This window comes from Bubalus kerabau, chromosome 11 (assembly GCF_029407905.1).
Source record: "Bubalus kerabau isolate K-KA32 ecotype Philippines breed swamp buffalo chromosome 11, PCC_UOA_SB_1v2, whole genome shotgun sequence".
NCBI classification, from domain to species: domain Eukaryota; kingdom Metazoa; phylum Chordata; class Mammalia; order Artiodactyla; family Bovidae; genus Bubalus; species Bubalus kerabau.
Genome location: NC_073634.1, coordinates 89,204,433 through 89,219,318, shown reverse-complemented (window position 1 = coordinate 89,219,318; position 14,886 = coordinate 89,204,433). Strand labels below are relative to the sequence as shown.

The 14,886-nt window shown below is 47.4% G+C and overlaps 1 long non-coding RNA gene across 1 annotated transcript in view; it reads right to left on the bottom strand.

Annotated features, from left to right (window-relative positions):
* Positions 1 to 2,300: 2,300 nt before the first annotated feature.
* Positions 2,301 to 14,886, bottom strand: part of LOC129623454 (uncharacterized) — a 48,924-nt gene continuing 36,338 nt past the window's right edge. The window contains exon 3 of the long non-coding RNA XR_008700552.1: positions 2,301 to 2,644. This is a non-coding gene — a long non-coding RNA (uncharacterized LOC129623454). The remainder of the gene's footprint in view (positions 2,645 to 14,886) is intronic.

Below are 14,886 nucleotides of genomic sequence, written 5' to 3'. Positions count from 1 at the left end.
TATCAGCTTATTTGTATATCTGATTTGAAAGACAAAAGAGGGCTCACTAAAACGTGCTCCCTGTTGTGAAAAAGGAACCAATTTGTAGCCTTGGAGTGAGATTAATGAATAAATTCCTGTGTCTGCAGCCGGGGCCGTGCCGTCTCCCCGCAGAAGCTCCCAGGGAAAAATCGGGTAATTTCTAGTTTGAAGTTTCTTGCTATGTTCAGCTACTTTCCATGAAAATTGAGGCAGCACCTTGTGAAGAGAGGGCAGTTGTGCAAAATGCAGACTCGGTGGATTCCGGACATGAGCGCTTCTAAGCCGTTTGGCCAAAAACGTCAACACATGACAAATTTCAAACTCCAGACTGAAATGGAATCTTGCAAGTTGGCTGAGGGCCAGGGGCTGGGCCCTGGACACAGACTGCGAGAGAGACTCTGGGAGAGAAAACGCACTCGTACAGTTTTCATGAAACAGGAAATAGGTACCTCTGTTTGTCCATGGCTTTGTTCCTTTTTTGCCTGGACACCAGTGAGCCAAGGGAAACTGGCCGGCTAGTGTGGGCATCCTCAGATTGCCAGCCATCAAAGTGGGCTGAGCCTCCCAGATCCCAAGTCCACACCCATAAAAATGAGCTTCAGGCTCACAAGTCTCTCTCAGTCATCGTTTCTGCTCTTCCTATCCTATCTTGTCTAACATTTCAGTGAGGGACTGACTTCTGACTTTCTGAGTTTTGAAAACATTTTCGGTTTCATGAAAGGAAACCCTTGGACAGAATTCTGCTCTCTGCTTCAACTCTCACTGCATCCTAATTTAGTTTTCGTTTATACGTATATATTTTCCCACCATGATTCAACTCTAGCCGTAAAGTTCTATGCATCTAGCCCCACTTCCTGCCGCTCCCCAACAGACCCATGCTGTCCCCTTGGAAGGGGGCCTGGGAGTTAGAAGGATTGGGTCACAGAACCCGATTCAGAACTGGAAGAAGGAAAAACTGATTCACATTTACACACTTTCCTAGCCTGTTCTGCATCCACTTTGCCTCAGTCTTTAAAACGCCCCATATGAACTGAACTGAAAGTTGCTCAGTCGTGTCTGACTCTTTTCGACCCCATGGACTGCAGCCCGCAAGGCTCCTCTGTCCATGGCAAGAATACTGGAGTGGGTTGCCATTCCCATCTCCAAAAGCCTCTAAGGCCTTGCCCTTACCTGGTGCCTGCAAAGCCAGTCCGGAAATCAGTGTTCTTTGGGGACCAGGATAACAAGTCTGAATCCCTATTTGTAAGAAGCTCACTCTCTCTGAATTTAGAGACCCACATGCTCAGAGGAGAAATGACTCAGTTCAGAGTTTGTGAGTTTCCAGCCAGTTGCAGGGGGAGGAGTTAGGGACATGGGAGTTCAGAGGATGGGATGTACCTGGGGACAGGGAGGCTCGGTGGAGAGGACCAGGACCAAGGCCTCCCTTGGTAAATGGAGAAAGGAAGGAAGGCAGCAGGTACTAAGCCTCCTAGTGTGCCAGTTTGTGTCAGAGCTTTACTGGTTGTCTCTAGTAATTCCCAGGACTGGGGTTGGAAGAGAAGAGGAAAGACAGCATTTCCAGCCCGGAAATGGTGCAGTTAACCTGAGTGCACGTTTAAGACATTAATGACAGCCTGGTCTGAGCTTTGGCCGAATCTGTTCAAGTTGGACATTTGTCTAGACAAATTGAGCTTCTCTGCCAGCGCTGAAACAGCCATGATCTACGTGTCCTACAGGACACGAGCGAGTTTAATTGGCTTACTCCATGGTCACAATGAATTCTTTGAGTGCCCACAAGGCTTTGGGGACTGTGTAAATTATGAGATGTTGATATGTAAATTCAGAGGGTATATTGTTTTTGTTGTTGTTTAGTCACTCAACTGTGTCCAATTCTTTGCAACCCCGGGGACTGTAGCCTTCGAGGCTTCTCTGTCCATGGAATTTCCCAGGCAAGAACACTGGAGTGGGTTACTATTTCTTTCTCCAGGGGATCTTCCTGACCCAGGGATTGAACCTGCTTCTCCTGCATCGGCAGGCAGATTCTTTATCCCTGTGCCACCAGGGAAGCCCATTTGAGATGGGCAGAGACAGTTGTGAATCCAGGGATTGAATGGAAGACCTTGGCCTTACTTTGCAGCCAGATGCTCATTGGTTTCAATATAAGAAAGATTATGGGAACTTTTACAGCCTTATTGAAGAGTCCCACCCAAAATATCTTTTCTCATCTCATATCTAGAAAGAAGAGTGGTGAAGAATGACAAAGGAAAGAATTTTTAAAATCAAACAATGTGTAAGTTGTTAATATCTGTGTTTATTCTGGCAGTTTGTTCAACAAGTGTTTTCATGAATGCCTCTGAAGCTCTATGACAGTCATGGTGTCCAAAGTAAAGTTCTGGTTCCTGTGTTTACAGTCTAACTGGAAAGGCAGATGTTAAAAAAAAAGCAACACACAAAGAAACATGTGATTACAAAGTCATTAGGTATATAATGATGTATAAGATCCAGGTGCTGTGGGAGAGAAGAAACACGGAAGGTATCTCAGAGGAGCTGACATTTGCGAAGAAACCTAGGTGATGAGAGGATCCAGATGGGTAGAAGGTGCAGCAAGAAGCACTTGGACTAGCCATGTAGCTCAGCTGAACTCCTGAAATGGAGATAACAATGATGTGTCATCCCAAGTTGTCATGGAGACCATTTAATGTCTATAGGTCACCTGGCCTGGTGCCGGGTGTGTATCCGTGACACTGAACAAATGTTGACTGAATCTGAGCCAAAAGTCCCTCCTAGTCCTCGCATTCCAGGGTTCCGAGTTTCTCTCTGACTTTGACCCCAGGGAGCCCCACCCTTGATCTTAGAGCTTGATGTGGTTTCTGGTTACCTGCACAAGTAGGGAAGAGCCGGGAGCATGACCCTTTAGGGACCCACAGCTGTGACTTCCCTGTGATGCTCTTCAGTGCCTTGAGTCAGCTTCCTCGGCCAGCAGGGAGGGCATGCACTGCTTCTCCCCGGAAAGAATGCTGCCTGCTCTTTCCCACCCACTAATGACAGTGACTACGGTCCTGAACTGGAGACAGTGGATATTTGGAAATCCTTCAGTAGAGCCCACCTTCTCTTTACCGTTACAAAGTGTGTATATGCATTGTCATGTATCAGCTAGACATTATATATGACTTAAGCCAGGCAGGCAGATACCAAACCATGCTAAAGTGAAAGTGAAGTTGCTTAGTTGTGTCCAACTCTTTGTGACCCCATGAACTGTAGAGATTTTCCAGGCAAGAATACTGGAGTGGGTTGCCATTGCCTTCTCCAGGAGATCTTCCCGACCCAAGGATTGAACCTGGGTCTCCCGCATTGTAGGCAGACACTTTATCGTCTGAGCCACCAGGGACGTCAAACCATGCTATGTCACAGACAAAGCAGGCTCTGGGAGGGCAAGTGACATGCTGAGGGTCATGCAGATAACTAGTGGCCCAGGCCTGGGTCTTCTACCACCGGTCCGGTTCTCCCTCCACTGTGGCCCCCTGTGTTTCTGCCCAGAGCAGGCTCCAGGAGAGAACAGGGTGGACGGGTGTGCCCTTGTACTCTGCCCCTTGTTCACTTTCAAGTGCAAACATCTATTGCGTGTTGTTCACTCCCAGGCCCTGCACTTGGCCCCACGGAGGCATCAGCCTCTTCGACGGTGGTGTTTGAAGGCTCAGGATGGCAGGGGGATGTCCCAGAGGAAGGAGGGGATCTCCCCTCACTGCTGGAGGCTGTTCCTGCATCCCAGTCATTCCTGGTCTGAAGGCAGTGCCAGCCATGCGGTAATGCAGTTAACCTTTGAAACCGAATCTGATCCGCAGCCGTCCTATGGTGTCTGGGCCTCCCTCTGCCAAGGGATCAAGCCTACTGCGGGCTCACCTTCCTCCTTCATGAGCCTGAACTTCCAGAACCAGGGCAGGGTCCCTGGTCTGTCCTCAGACCGGTTGTGGGTGAAGCTTTTCCTCCAGGTTTCCCTGTTCTCATCCGTGAGGTTATTTCTAACTCACCTCCTCCATTCCTGGCTGGGTGCAGAATATCTGTCACCCCATGAAGGCTGCTCCCTAAAATGCCCAGCATCCCACCCAGGAGACTGTTTCAGGGATCCCACATCTCGATCTGGCAGATGGGCCCCAGTGCCAGCCTCTGTAATGGTGGACTTTTGTAAACTTCTAGGCCTAGGTTCAAGCCCTGGGTCTTGCAGCCTTTGGCATGCTGTTCTCCATGTTTGGAATGTCCTTCCTCCTCTGGCCAGTCCTCCTCCAGCTTCGACCCCACTTGAGCTGTCCCCTCCTTGACCTAACCTGCGTGTGTACCTTGCACTGACTGCTAGAGCCCTAGAGACTTTAATAATGAACTCATCTGTGTTTAAAAGCCCTTTGGACGGTGCTTCATTCTCCATTGCATTCGCAGTACCTAGCCCTGTGCTAGGCACATAGCAGGCCATCACAGTACCTAACGAATGAAGAAGACTCATTTAACCTTCCACACCCTCAGCCATATTTGCACCCAGAACTCCACAGCACCCCCTGGCCTTGCGCTGAGGGGAATCTGCCTGCTGAATCAGATTCAGAGTCTCTGTGGCTTTCACCTTTCCTGGAATTCTACTGTCTACAATCTGTCCTCTCCTTGACACATTTGATGCTTCAGTTCAAGAAAGCTGTGCATTTCTGGATTTCTACTGCTGGCTTCCTGTCTCTCACCCTGCTGGTCAACACCATGATGTGTAAAAGGGTGTTTGGAAGTATTCGTACATTCCATGGGCGTGTGTGTCCAGGTAGGGGTTAGGGGGCAACTGGAGTCCCAGCCTCTGGGAGGTTAACCCATGAGGGTTTGGTGATGGCCACCCATACTCCTTCCTGCCGCTTGAGGATTTCGAAGATGAATTTGTCCTTGCTCTCTAAAAGCTTAATTTGAGGGTCTGGAGATAGAAGAGAGAACTAACACAAAGGGTAATTCAAGAATGAACACAGGGACTTCCCTGGTGGTCTAATGGCTGAGACTCCAAGCTTCCAATGCAGGGACCCAGGTTCAATCCCTGGTCAGGGAACTAAGATCCCACATGTCCACATGCTGCAACTAAAGACGCTCCATACTGCTCTGAGTACCACAACTGAGACCCAGCGCATCCGAATAATAAATAGAAGCAAATATTTTTCTATAATGACCTTGCAATTTGTGAACTAGGACATTGTATTGGCAACAACATTGAAATAAGTCAGCTACCTTATATATTGGAGAGTAGAAGCTTCTGGGACTGAGCTGTGAAACCAGACCTGGCCAAGGAATGACCTAATTCCTTACAAAGATGCCGCTTTGTGGGGGCCTCATCTAAAGAGTAGGAGAAGGCAATGGCACCCCACTCCAGTACTCTTGCCTGGAAAATCCCATGGATGGAGGAGCCTGGTAGGCTGTAGTCCATGGGGTCGCTGGGAGTCGGACACGACTGGGCGACTTAGCAGCAGCAGCAGCAGCATCTAAAGAGTGCCCGTGTGCCTCCCTCCCAGTCCAGACCCTCTTGAGTTCTCTTCCTCCCTAAGACCCGCACACAGCAGACCCCGAAGGGACAGGGCCCCCAGCAACGCTGAGAACACCTGTGTCTAATTCAGTCTGTGACTCAGAAATCCCATTCCTGAAATAGGCAACCCCGGCACACACAACCGTGTGTCCGCCTCTGCGACCTCTTAACAACAAACCCGAACTTCCGACCCTGTTTTCTGTGATTGGAAGGAAGCAAAGCAGTGGCCCCAGGAGCAGCTGTTCCCAGCCTGAACCTCACACCTAAATGATGTCAGTCGGTACAAATCAACACGCCAATTATTAGGTGAGAAACAAGCCGAAGAAATACAGCTCATTAGGATCGAGAGTGTCTGAGGGCCATGTGTGTGTTTAGTTTGTCCGTATTCTGGAAAATTTTTATTTGCCGAGGTTTCGCCTTTACTTTCTCAAACCAAAAGAGGTCATGACCTTGAGCTTCCAGTCAGCCAGGAGGACTTGACAACCGCCCAGCCAGGGGTGGACCTGCCTGGAGGGATCTCCTTTTTACAACTGGGTTTCACCAGGGCAGGCCTCAGTAGCCGTGGAGCCAAAAAAATTCTCCTTTCCTGTTGAGTAGTAAGTCTAGAGTTAGAGGCAGACTTTATCCATTCACACTTTCATTTACGTAAAAATAAAGACAAGCCTTCACCTGAGACTGCCACAACATTGTTAATCTGCTATACCCCAATACAAAATGATTTTGGTGTTAAGAAAATAATTAAAATTTTAAAAATAAATAAAGACAAACTTTATTCAGTTTATTCTGTATCTCGAATAACTAGTTTTTACACCAACGAGACTCAGTTTTGCAGGACTTTATTCTTGATATACTTGGATAAGGACTCCGTGAACGAGTTTGTTTAAAAATAATCCCAGCCATTCCCCTCCGCTACAATCTCAGGACAACACGCAATGGCAAAACTCCACTGTCTCACAGGAGAGGAAACGTGACCCGGGGGGAGGCAGACGGGCCTGGAGCCCCCTGCCCTTGCTCTTGGGGTCCCCCTGGGAGACTGGGGGAGAGGGCTCCTCCCGCAGCTCCGGCCTCTCCCATGAAGTGCTTCCTGCCGCAGACACAGCGCAGCACTCACAGAGGTCTCTCTGTGGCATTTCTGGAATGTCCTTCTTCCCCAGTTCTGCTGGGCTTTTTTTTCTTCGCATGAAGGCAGGGGAATAAAGAGGCCTATTTATGCTGGGCTGGGCTTCTGCATGGAGCGCATCTCCGTGCGGGACTGCTTGATGGTTAGTGTTTCAGAGACGACCTGGGCATGGCCTGGAGCCTCTCCAAGGGAGTGGACGTGGTGGGGTTGGCACCACCCGCCTTTGACTCTGGCGGGGCTAGGTGCTGCCTCCCAGCCAGGAGCTTGTGAAGGGCTCACGGGGGCTCTTCTGCGAGGGACTCCCCACTCCTCACCCCCACGCTCAGGGCCACTGAGATGCTCACAGCTGGTTCTGGGAGGGTCAGTTCCAGGCTGGCCATGGCGACTTGCCTCCACCAGCCCCTTAGACTTGACCGAGTCCTAGAGTGTGAGACTCATGTTCTCACAAAAATTCAGAGAGGGGGGTGTTACATTCCATATTTTAAAACCGAGCACTAGGTGCAACGTATCCTTTCTGTATAATGTCACAGGCTGTTTGGACAGCCTTTGGGGGTGCCTGCGTCCATGGGGTCGCTAGGAGTCATACACGACTGAGCGACTTCAGTTTCACTTTCCACTTTCATTCATTGGAGAAGGAAATGGCAACCCACTCCAGTGTTCTTGCCTGGAGAATCCCAGGGATGGGGGAGCCTGGTGGGCTGCCGAATATGGGGTCGCACAGAGTTGGACACGACTGAAGTGACTTAGCAGCAGCAGCAGCAGCCTCGCCAACAAAACCCCTTTACTCTGAGAACTCACCCTGCCCCACAGCAAGCTCACGGAATAACCGTGCCTCACACAAGCTTCAGTTAACTGGATTAGAGACAGACCAATGACCCAAGTTGGGCCAGAAGAATATTCTAAGTTTTGAACCTTGACTCAGAAATGCTGCCCAGCCTCTGCTGGGCCTTTGAAAGGGAGCCCCGACAACATCAGGCCTGAGGCAACTGTGAGGCCGAATGCAAAAATGATAAGATACTTGTCACAGAGCACATGATGGAACTGTCCCCCGGTCACCTCCTGCACCTGAAGGACAGTTCCGACAGCTTCCTTGTTTCCGATTCCAGTCGCTCTTGAGACCCTTTGGTTCTCTGAAAGATCCTTCTATCTTCTTGTAACAGAATGTTCTATTAGGGCTTAAATTTATGTAACATATGATCTATTTGAACTGCGAAATAATTTTTTTTTTAATGGAAAATCCTCCCAGCTGCTATCTGGAGAGACAAAGACAAGAGGGCAGGGCAGGGCAGGTCCTGAGTGGCCTCGCTTAGACGGTGAACCACAGCAGAACTCTAACTTGGCAAAGCCAGACCACCAGCTAGTCTGCAGGGCACCTACAGGGGCGAGACTATTCCAAGAGTGACCCGGGAAACTGAGGTGGGGAGCAGGGCCCTTTCCACCTGGTATTTGATGAAAAGGAGGGCTCCTGGGTAGACTAGCATGACCCAACCGAAACCAATGTCAGAGGAGAGCATCAAAGGGCCCTCTGACCTGCGAGGCTGACTTCTACCCCAGGCTTCCCCAGTAGATGCTCAGTAATATTTACTTAGTAATATTAATATGTATGATTATTGCCCATGCTTTGGGACTTCCCTAATAGCTCAGCAGGCAATGAATCTGCCTGCAGTGCAGGAGACACAGGTTCAATCCCTGGGTCCGGAAGATCCCTTAGAGAAGGAAATGGCCACCCACTCCAGTATTCTTGCCTGGAAAATTCTATGGACAGGGGAGCCTGAAGGCCTATAGTCCATGGGGTTGCAAAGAGTCAGACATGACTGAGTGACTTTTTTCACCTTTTGAATTATTAAGAAAGGAATATTTAAGAAGATGAGAAAGCTTCATAAGGTAGGAACCTGGGTCTGCTGAAAGCCAAACTCACTCTCCGGTTATGAAGATCCAGGCTACCCACTTTTCTGGAGAACGGTACGTCCCCCTCCTCTGCTGCTGGGCCACAGATACGGGTGACTCCTTTAACCGCGCTCCATGTATGAAGCCACCCAAAAAGGGCTTCTTCAGGCTTGGGCTTCAGCTCAGGGGTGGGGCATTTGATGTGTCACGTGTGGACATGCTCCCCACCCCACAACACTTTTACTATTAGTTTGCCTTTTAAGCAGACAGAATCCATCAAAGATTAGCACTCTGCTGGAGTTTCTGGGTCGAGTGATAAAGCACAAGTATTTCCCTTTCTGAGAATCTCTGAACTCTCTGTAATATTTCTACGGCTGTCACTCTTCTATTGACAAAAATAAACCCAGGCTTAACTAAGCTTCTCTTCCTCCCTTTACTTTTCTAAGACTTGGGGTGTCCAAAATAACTGTGTTTATTACAGCAGCACATGGAGACATTGTCTGCTGTGATAAAAAGTCCCTTCCTCCAAGTGGTCAGCGTTCTGAGGAGGGAGAAGGCGGGTGGGGCCTGTGTTTCCTAGGCGTGGGTGCTGTACCGTCCCAGGCTAGCTCCTCCGCCGCAAAAGGGGGAATGAGAACAGCTTTTAACATCAGTCAGATTGAGTCTCTGTGTCTTAGTGCGTCTGGGCTGCAAAAACAAAAATATCATAGGATGAGAGATTTAAACAACAAACATTTATTTGTTATGGTTCTGAAAGCTGAGGAGTCTGAGATCAAGGCACTGGCATATTTGCTTCCTGGTTTTTAGAAGAAGACTACCTTTTATTTTTCTTTTTTTGTGGACACGAGTTTGAGCAAGCTCTGGGACACAGTGAGGGACAGGGAGGCCTGGCATGCTGAGGTCCATGGGGTTGCAAAGAGTCAGAAGCAACTGAACAACTGAATAACAACGATTTATTATTCATTGCATCTTCGTTGCTGCAAGGGCTTTTCTCTCGCTGTGGCACTTGGGGGCTACCCTTCACTGTGATGAATGGGCTTCTCACTGTGGTGGCTTCTCTTATTGCAGAGCACAGGCTTTAGGCACTCGGGCTTTGGCAGTTGCAGCATGTGGGCTCTGTCATTGTGGCATGCAGGCTAAGTTGCTTCCTGGCACATGGGATCTTCCCAGACCAAGGATGGAACCTGTGTCCCCTGCATTGGTGGGCAGATTCTTATTCACTGCCCCACCCAGAAAGTCCAGAAAGCTAACATCTTGCTGTGTCCTGACCTTGCAGAAGGGTGAGAGAGCTGTCTGGGGTCTCTGAATTAGGCACTAATCCCATTCCTGGGAGTTCCACCCTCATGACGTCATCACCTCCCAAAGGCTACACCTCCAAGTACCAGCACACTGGGAGCTGGGTTTTTAACATATGCATTTTTCGGGGGGCGGGGGGCCGGGAGGTGACACAAACTTCAGTCTATAGCCCCCTCCCCTTAATTAAAGTGAAGTTGCTCAGTCGTGTCCAACTTTTTGCGACCCCATGGACCGTAGCCTACCAGGCTTCTCCATCCATGGGATTTTCCAGGCAAGAATACTGGAGTGGCTTGCCATTTCCTTCTCCACTCCCCCTAATTAAGCCACTCATTAACAGCACAACCCTGGACAAGTTATTTTATCTTTCTGAGTCCCAGATTTCTAACTTTAATTGGTTGAAATGGGGTACAAATGAGATACTATATCAAAGGTGCTTGGCTCAGATCAGACTTCTATAAATGATCATCCATTTTTATTAGGCTCCTTACCCAGGCAGGGAAGGATGTGGTTCTTGCCTGCTTTTGTGGCCGGTTCCCTCTCACCCACAGGTGCCTGTTGTACTGTCTCTCCTCTCTGAGCCTGGGCAGAAAGGCCAGAGAGGCAGGTCACCCATCCCACATCCTGCCCTGTGCCTCCTTCCAGGGCTGGGCTCATCAAGTCACTCGGCCTTTTGTCCCATAAACGTGCAATGGGTGTGTACTGTGCCCGAGAGACTGACCTGGCCCACAGGGAATATACAGAAGAGTAAGACAGGGTCCCTGCCCTCGAGTACACAGATCTTCTCAGGACATGTGTGACCCTGACACAGCTGTGCACAAGGTGAGCACAAAATGCCGTGTGCTGGAGGCAAAGAGGCTGGACATCCAGCAGGAGCTTCTGGAAAGGTTCCATGGGAGGAAAGCTCCCCAAAGGCTGTGGGGTTACCTCACTCTCCACCGGGTTGCAAACATTTATAGCTTTTTTAACAGCGCCAAGGGATCTCGTGAAGCTGGGCCTGGGAGGCGGAGGGAAAAAGGATATTCTGGGCAGGAGGAACTCCATCTTGAAGGCCGAGAGGTGTCCCAAGGCTACGAGCATCACAGGAGTGGACAGTAACCCAGTGCAGCAAGAGTAACAATGAAGGGTTTAGTGGGAAGACCTCGCGGTGAAATGGGAAAGAGGCATTCACACCGGGCCTTGAGGTCTTGGCTCCTCTCCAGACACGTGTGGGCAGTCCAGCTGGTCAGGGGCTGTTAGAACAAGGGCTCACAGACTTGTGAATATTACACATCACAAAAAATTATTTTTAAAAAATGGAGGAGGAGGGAACTGATGTGGGGTTAACAACATTTCATTTTGCCCTAAAAGAGCAAGTAAACAATTTCCAGGGCCACCATTTCATAAAATAAAAGGCATTTTTAAATTTTTGATTTTTTTTTGGCTGTGCTGGGTCTTTGTTGCTGCACAGGCTTTTCTTTTGTTGCAGCAAGCAGGGGCTTCTCATTGCAGTCGCTTCTCTTGTTGCAGAGCACAGGCTCTAGGGTGTGTGGGTTGTGGGAGTTGCAGCATAAAGGCTCAGTTGTGGCTCCCGGGCTCTAGAGCACAGGCTCAATAGTTATGGCACACGGGCTTAGCTCCCCGCAGCTTGTGGGATCTTCCCCGACCAGGGATTGAACCTGTACCTCCTGCATTGGCAGGTGGCTTCTCTACCACTGAGCCACCATGGAAGCCAAATAAAAGATATTTTAAAAACAAAAAAAGAGAAAGAAATGAATGAGTTTAGCTTCTTGAAGAACTCGCTGCATCATCCTTATTGTTCTTATTGAGCTTTAGATTGAAAAAAAAATTTATGCCCTGACCCTTGCTCCTAAGACTAGTAGTTGGGAAGCAGGGATTAGAAAATAAATTGTCAAATTGTCAGGGGAGGCATGAAATTTAAATTCCTTTAAAGCTCAGCCATATCTTGGGTGGGGAAGACCACCTTTGTGCTCGTTTGGTTCAGTTCTGACAACCGCAAGCTCTGCACTTCCGGTCAGATTCAAAGGCGCTTCCCAGGATTAATGATGCAAAGTGACACACTTAGGAATAAACTCTATCAGGGGAGCAGGGGGACTGGTCATCTGAGAGAAGCTCAGTGACATTGTGGGGACCTTGAGCTCCCCATTTGTGTGCATGATACCACATGCTCTCTAAGCAGTCTCCTGGCGCTGACACCAACAATCCTAAAACCAGCAGTCCTAAACGCTGATGGGGGCTTCTCTGGTGGCTCAGCGGGAAACAATCTGCCTGCCAATGCAGGTGATGTGGGTTCCATCCCTGGGTCAAGAAGATCCCTTGAAGGAGGAAATGGCAACCTACTTCAGTATTCTTGCCTGGGAAATCCCCCAGGCAGAGGAGTCTGGCGGGCTACAGTCCATGGGGTCACAAGGCGTCGGACAAGACTTAGCAACTAAACGACAATAATAAAAAAGCTGATTACTATAAGGAGGTCTGGAGTTTGGGCTTAAATTTTCTGGCAGCTAAAATGAAGGGAGGATGTTATGAGTTACACAGTTTTCTTTTTCTGACAAAAGAATGCATACAAATTGATTTGCAAGAGCCCAATGTTTTCCTGGAATGAAGCTCCTGCTAAAACTTCCTCTGAGTGTCCCTGTGAAAGAGACACTGGGCTTTGGAATGGACCATGGCTTCCACCATGGTCACACAAGACTCATGGATGCTGTTCAAACAGATGATGCTCACAGGCCATTTCCAAGAAGGCAGAGGTCACAGGGAGCATCATAATTCAAGGAAGGTACTTCTGCCTTTGATGTACCTGTGGTCTTAGAAGTACAGGAAGAACCAGATGAAAACGTTGCCTTGTCTGTACATTCCAGAACCACGGCAGAGCCCTCAGCGTGGCTCTACTGCAAGGACCCATCAAGGTTCTGGCCACGTCCCATTCTTGACCCGAGTGATGGATATTGCCTAAGCCGTACATTTATCTTGTGCCCTTTTATGTGTGTGTAACACAGTAAAAATTAAAAAAAAAAAACATTGATGCACTTCTTTTTAAATGTACAGTTAAACTCACGGTTAATTTGAGATGGTTTAGTTTGCATTTGATTCATTTTTTAGCTTAGTGTTTTAAAAATAAATATTTTTCTACTCAGCAAACATATTTTCAGGAAAGTCTCTTTTGTATATAAGGAGGCCCCAGACCATACTCAACAGGGTCTGTTATGCACAAGACAGCTATGGGTCTGTCATTGTATCATTTAAACTTCTCAAATGTGTTTATTTACACAAAATAACTCATGAAAAAAATGACTGATGTTCCTTCAGAACCCACTGGGGACATCTGTTCTTGGGTGAATGAACAGAAAAGCAGTTGATCATTAGTCTTTGAAAAGAGTGTGGTACTTTGTGGTATGCATAGCGCATATTGGCTATTCATGATTAAAAAGCATTGAAATTTCTGCAATAAAATAATGTGATTATACATTTGGTTGAAAAACGTTACTCAGTCATGTCCGATTCTTTGTGACCCCATGGACTGTAGCCCACCAGGGTTCTCTGTCCAGGAATTCTCCAGGCAAGAATACTGGAGTAGGTAGACACTTTGGTAACCCTTCCTAAAATTATTTGACCAGGTAACCCTTAGGTGATATAGAATATATATTTAAAACCTCATGGAATTAGTATCTTGTGGAACACACTTTGAAAAGCACTGTATTAATTCATTCTTCTAATTTTACAGGTAGAGAAACTGAGGTCAGAGAGAAGAGGCTCCCCTGGGGCCACACACTGAGTCCTCTGTGTGCTAAGCTGCTCTGAAATGAGGGAGTACTCAGCCATCTGTCACACTTGCTATTCTTGTGGATTTAAATTAAAATAATATAACACTAAATTAAATAAATTAAATTAGAATGCTATAACAACATCCAGGCACCCACCATGCAGCTTAAAGAATAAAATATTGCAGTCACCTCACACCAATCAGAATGGCCATCTTTAAAAAGTCTACAAATAATAAGTGCTGGAGATAGGAGAAAAAGGAATCCTTCAACACTGTTGGTAGGAATATAAACTGGTGTAGCCACTATGGTGAGAACAGTATGGAGGTTCCTCACAAGGTAAACATAGAACCACCAAATAATCCTGCAATTCCACTTCTGGGCATTTATCCAGAGAAAACTCTAATTCTAACAGATACATGCATCCCAATGTTCATAGCAGCACTATTTACAATAGTCAGGACATGGGAACAACCGAGATGTCCATCAACAGATGAGTGGATAAAGATATATATGCAATGGAGTATTACTCAGCCATAAAAAACAATGAAAAAGTGCCATCTGCAGCAACATAGATGGACCTAGGGGTTGTCATACCAAGTGAAGGAAATCAGACAAAGAAAGACGAACATCATATGATATAGCTTGAGTGTAGAATCTTAAAAATGACACAAATGCCCTTATTTACAAAACAGAAATAGGCCCATGGACATAGAAAATAAACTTATGGTTACCGAAAGGGATTGGGGGGAGGGAATAAACTAGAAGTTTGGGATTAACTGATACACACGACTATATGTAAAATAGATAAACAGCAAGGACCTGTTGTATACCACAGGGAACTATAGTCAGTATATTGTATTAAGCCATAATGGAAAAGAATACAAAAGATAAACATGTTAATATAGTAACATATTAATATTATACATAAATATGAACCTGAAGCTAACACAACACTGTAAATGAATTATTCAGTTTGTAAAATGGTTAGAGATAGTCCAAGCTTCCTGAGTACCCCTCCCTCTCACATCCTACTTCCTTTCTCACAGGGGTAATCACCATCTTGAATTTGGTGTTTATCACTACCAGTCATGTTTTAATACTTATACCACTGTATTAGTTTGCTGAGGCTTCCATAACAAAGCACTGCAGACTGGGCAGCTTAGACCACAGACACTTTTTCTCTCACAGTTCTGGAGGCTGAGTCCAAGGTCAAGATGTTGACAGGGTCAGTTTCTTCCGAGGCTCCTCTCCTTGGTTTGTGGATGGCTGTCCCCTCCCTGTATCCTCTT